The sequence below is a fragment of the Nannobrachium achirus genome (genome assembly GCF_963921795.1).
Source record: "Nannobrachium achirus genome assembly, chromosome: 2".
Classification (NCBI taxonomy): Eukaryota; Metazoa; Chordata; class Actinopteri; order Myctophiformes; family Myctophidae; genus Nannobrachium; species Nannobrachium achirus.
In genome coordinates, this window is record NC_137811.1 from 68,059,970 (window position 1) to 68,065,882 (window position 5,913).

The following is a 5,913-nucleotide window of genomic DNA, read 5'->3' on the forward strand; positions in this document are numbered from 1 at the left end:
TGTTAACGGTAGTGTATCTATTTAGTATTTCTCCCATAATATTAAAGCATGTTTTATTTTATGTATTTTCATAACAGTTTGGCAGCAGATTGAGGCTGTAAAGGATGCTATGATGGAGCCTAAATAAATCCCTCAACACATGAAGAACAACTGTGTAGCTTTGCCTGGAATGAGTGGCTCACCTTTCTGAGAGCTACACCGGCCTGCTTCCATAACAATAGAGGACAACCACACCACCTACTTTGCATGAAGACCACCCATCAGGTCCTCATTCATACACAGTATAAATACATCACAGTGTAGTAGTGCTAGTCCCACGCTACAATGAGTGAGCTACTGAAGAAGAAGAAGTTTGTCCAAAGCAAACTTAGCTTCGTGAAGACACCAAGGCCTCCAGCAGTATCCCTGCCAGTTCTGCTGTCAGATGTGGAGGAGGAGAAACCACCACCGCTGGACAGAAATGATGAGGACAACAAGACAACAAGAAACCCAGCATCAGTTCTTCAGCCGTCTGAGGAGACAGGCAGCAGCACAGAGGCAAGTAACACTGCTGTTAAGTCATTGTGTTTGGTAATATACTTCTTATTTAGCCGTTATGCATGTACTACAACATTGTACAACTGTTCTCGTAAATACTCAATACTTATTTACAAGTATAACACATACCAAATGTTATTATATTTATATTTTGTATATGTTTTACTTAAAACACTCAATCACCATTTATAGTGACATATAATCACACAACAACATACATAACATTAACAGTGATTATGATGAATAAAACAATACAACTGTGAGAAATGAGAATTGTAACACTGTGATCCTTGCCATAAGAAAGTCTGAGTGACAAATTACACTCAGGATATAAGTAATACATTTTATTTGTAACGCACTTCTTTCAAATCTCAAAGTGTGAGTGATGCTTAAAGGGGCACTCCACCACTTTTCAACCTATGTTCATATAATTGGTCCTCACTCAAAAATAGCTTATTTTTTTTTTCTCAGAGGAGGGCTGTGGGCAGGTCAGAAACCCATTGTCTTGTGACATCATCTATTGCCAATCCAGCTTATAGAAACTGCAGGCTTTCTATCCCTGAAAAGTTGCAATTTTAAAATGGAAGCCATTGTTCTTGCGATAATAAAAATCTAAATATTTTTTTCAAAAATATTGATTACTTTTTTTTTTTTTTTTAATGATGTCACAAGACGATGGATTCTGAACTTCCCACAGCTCTCCTAGGAGACTTGGACTGAGTAGAAAAAAATTGTGATATTTTTTCATGAACATTAGTGAGGACCTATTATATGAAGACAGGTTGAAAATTGGTGAACTACTCCTTTAAGCAATTAGCCCTATTCACGGCCCGCCCACTCAGCAAATTTCTCAGCAACTTCCTGGTGCTGACGTCAGTTTAGAAGGGGAAACTATAACAGAAATAGCTGGACTTAAAGCCAACAAATCATTATTTCGAACGGTAAAGTACATTATAATGCTTTGTGCCTTTTACTATCTTGTGTTCTTGATCATGCTAGCCGTATTTTATACTTTACTATTCGGAAATTGCATTAAATTTGCGATTTCTGTGTTAACTCTATGGGCTTTTAGCAGGGTTTTACCCTTCAAAACGTGACTTCAGCACCAGGGGGATGCTGAGTGGGCGGGCCGTGAATAGGGCTAATTAGCAATTGCCTTTATTGTGCACCCCCAGTCTCTAATGCCCCAGTATCTAATCTAAGTGTTTCTTCTTCTTTTTTCTCAACAGAGACATGGTAGCTGCACGCCTGAAATGAGCATTCCTCTACCCTCATCCTCCCCTATGATTCCTGCCGTGGGAAGCTCACCATTTGCTCTATGGACAGAGGAGATGTGGGCCAGAAAAAAGGAGGAATACCCCTGGATCGACTGCAAGGATGGGAAACTGGGATGCAAAGTTTGCTCCTCCACTACGGATCTATCTGCCATCAAAAAACAAGGTTCCCAAGTGGGATATGAATGGCATTTCTACGCCATCACACCTACTGGAAAAGCCAAGAGACGTTCTCTTATGAAAAAAATAATTGCACACGAACAGTCGCATTTCAAAGCCACATGTAACATGTTCAGATCAGTACACTACTTGGCAAAAGGCAATTTTCAGAATATGATGATTTACTGGCTTTACAAGACATAAATGGCATCGACACCAGCTTGCAGTCAGAACACTGCCCAGAACAAATAGCCAACTATATAGGTGTAGAAATGCGTAAAAGAATCTGCCAAAGAATCCAAGCCATAGAAGGTAAAATCTCAATTCTCATAGATGAAACGACTAGCCTGGGAGGTGAACAATCGTTTACGCTGATTGTGTACCTCAAAGCCGAAGCTTTCAAGAGCCGTGACCCAGAGTTTCTGTTTCTAGATTTGATTGACCTTCCCAACCAGAGAGCTGACACTATTATGGAACATCTGCTGAAATGCCTCAGTGTACACGGCTTTGATGATTCATATTTGAAGCAGCACTTGGTTTCATTTGCATGCGATGGCGCCAGCGTCAAGTTGGGGCGTAAATCTGGAGTAGCTAAAACAATGTCTGAACTGTATCCTAATATAGTGACCTGGCATTGCTTACATCACCGATTAGACCTAGCCATGGACGACACTCTGATTCGTCTCATCTCCGATATCAGTGATGTGAACAATTTTGACAAGTTCGCATGGGCTCTGTACGACCATGACCATGAGCATGCTGACGAATGGGAACAAGTGTGCAAAAGTGCTGCTTTGTTGAGCAACAGTTTTGACGGCAATTGTTTAACTTGTTTTCGCACAGTGTCTGCCGTTTGGAATGATTTTGAGTCACTCTGTGCTTACTTCAGCTTTGCAAAGACGGATGAGAGACGATCAGCATACGAAAGGAGTGTCTTTGAAGAGCTGTTAAAGCAGCTGACTTCAAAGCAGTTTCTGTTAGATTTAGCACTCCTGTATGACACGCTACGCGAGTTAGCCATGCTATCAAAACGTTTGACAAAAGTCAAGTCGGTAACCTTCGCAGACAAACTGATCAATTGCAGCTTTCAGGTCATTGCTGGAATGGGAGAACGACCAGGACCCAAATTACGTGCCGCTGAAACTGCAGTTTCAGAAGGCAGGTTTGGCACAGTTGTGTTGACAGACAACCCAGAAATAGTCTCGCTGGATCGACAACAGTTTCTCAAAAGTCTCAGCCATAATCTAAGCCATAGAACGTTCACTGCATCATTTACAGAGTCATCGGCCACCTCACAGCCTGAGCCAGACTCGCAATGTGTTGATTTGATTTCACAACTGAAAGTCCTAGAGCCTGAACACTGGCCACCAGCCCATGAAACTCCCCTAGGATTTGGAATTCCCCTAGGATTTGGAGAAACGGAAATAAGGGAACTTTGCAAAAGATTCAGGCTGTCAATTGAGGAAAGTTCACATGCATTCTATGGATTCAGGGACTCTAAAGGCGATGGCGTAATCAACCCTGATGAGGATCTCAGGCCTTTACTGAACTGCATAAAGCTCATCCCATGCAACACTGCAGTGTGTGACGAGGCATTGAATGAAATCATCACCTCTGATTATCGCTTAGGGCGTGAACAGCTGTCAGCCTTGATGTTCATCAGGTTAAATGGGCCACCTCAACGCCTGTTCAATCCAACAGGTTATGTGAGAACGTGGCTCAGATCCCATCACCCAGCTGAGGACAGGAGAAAGAAACCTGCAGCTATATCTAAGGCTACCCCTGACCCATGTGCGAAATATCTGTGACTTTTCATTTGACTATTTTGACAACTGATGTAGTAATGCAGTTGTAATTTTATTGCAACTTGAAACTGAATCTCCAAAAATCAGTTTGACTTGTTCATTTGATTGTTTTGAAACCACTTACGATGATGTGATTGTTCTTGAAACCTTTTTTTTATATTTTTATTTTGCTTTCCTAATTACAATAGTTCAAGTAAACACAAGTTGATTATAATGCTGGCCGTTAGCCAACTGCTGTTTTGAAATGTTGTAATGTGAGAGTTTGAATCTTGCTTTTTTCCCCTCCTTTTTTCAATAAAGTTGCTCAAGTAAACAAGTTCTCGTTCAGATTAAATCTATCTGTTTGTGTGTGTGAGAGGGATATTATAGTTATCTAAAACTAAGGACAAAAAGGGAGAAAATAAATGTCATGAAAAGAAACAAGTTAAATAAAACTACAATTAAAAACTACAAAAATGTGCAACAAATAGACCACATTAGACTAAGGGGGCGTTCACACCAGGGTTATTTGGTCCGCTTAAAAGGGACCATGGTCCTCTTTCTCCTTTGGTCCGCTGGTGTGAACGTGCAAAGGGACCATGGTCCCTTTGTTTGGTCCGGACCATGGTCCTCTTGAAAAGGCAGGACTCGTCCCCTTCCAAACGGACCATGGTCCGGTCCTCTGCTGGTGTGAACGGAGCCGGACTTTATAGAGGACCAAACTTATGTCTGATCAGCCTACTACATTCTGCATTGTGTGTTGTTCATTGAAAAACAATATGGAAAAAATAATAAACGACTACTCGTGAAGCAATTGTAACTTCGGCTACAAGAGACTACACTCATCAATCTTTGTTAACTGCAGTTGTGAAGCTGGATTAATAATTAGTTCTAAAAGCATGCATTTCTTACGGGAATCATTATTGATATGACCCGACCGCAGATATGTCTTCATGACCTGCAGTAGGCTACACGTTAATAATTGTATCATCTCCTCTCCCTGTGAGCAAGCGCTGCGGTGTCTTGTTAGCTACATGGAAACTGCGAGGTTACATGGAAACTGGTGACCCATCGTGTGCGGTGACTCCAGGGGTCGCTCTCCGAACACGGTGATCATTGTTTGTTTTGACACAAATACAGTCACAAATAAAAGTAAGGTCACCATCTTGTGTATAACACAGGAGGAGGAGGCGGCGCGGCGGGCGCGCTGCGCGCACAACCTCCATCCAAACGACCACAACACAAAATAAAGTCAAACTTGGCTTTTCTTTCGAGGCATTAGGATTTTCGCTCTCTTTTCGCTCTCTCGCTGTTCCCTGAGGACGGGCGTGCACGAGTCAAACTCTTCACGTTGTTGCTGGGACGGCAGTATGTCCATGTCATCGGGTGCGGTGCACAAAAATAACGGATTTAAAAGCTTACAACACTGTCCGAGTGTCTGATGCACGGCTGTTATGTTTCATGGCTAAATGAGGAGAGATGTGGGTTAGCATCCCGTTACATTAATATGTTCTTTTTAAGCATGCGCCACCGCATATAAAGTTATGGCTCATACGCATATAGATTCAACATTTGGGATTATACATTATTTTATTGTTTTTATTTAGGTTATTTATTCATTTAGCTTCACATTTCCAACCTGATAAGGATAGGAAATATCATTACGGACCCGTTGCTTCACTTGCTTGTAAAGAAAGAAAGAGACAGACAGACAGACAGACAGACAGAGAGAGATTTGATGTGGAAACGGGGATGCTTATATTATGTTCTCGCGTTCTTGCGCTATTTATTGTTAAATGAATCAAGGAGAAGGCTTTATACAGGCTATGTTTTGAGAGAGAGAGAGAGCGAGAGAGAGAGAGAAAGAGAGAGAGAATCCTCCACCCATCCATCGCTAATTACTGCCTGAAATGCGGGTTTCGCTTCTTTTAAAAAAAGAGATATAGGAAGCGGCTGTGATTAATAACACAAAATTTATTGGAATAGGCAGTGAAGTAATTTTCCATAGGAATAGCCTATTCTGTCAATAGATCAACAGCCGCCTGTATGACCACGTGTCAGTTGTTTACATATTTGGTTCTTTTAACAAAAGTCCCGTGTGAACGCTAACCGGACCAAATTCAAAATGCAACAATGTAAACATTTGGTCCCTGATCCGG

At 41.5% G+C, this 5,913-nt stretch overlaps 1 pseudogene across 1 annotated transcript in view; it reads left to right on the plus strand.

Annotated features, from left to right (window-relative positions):
• Window positions 1-324: 324 nt before the first annotated feature.
• LOC308299933 (H-2 class II histocompatibility antigen gamma chain-like) overlaps window positions 325-5,913 on the plus strand; it is a 33,264-nt pseudogene continuing 27,675 nt past the window's right edge. Inside the window, exon 1 of the transcript XR_013963392.1 lies at window positions 325-541. The product of XR_013963392.1 is annotated as an H-2 class II histocompatibility antigen gamma chain-like (transcript). The remainder of the gene's footprint in view (window positions 542-5,913) is intronic.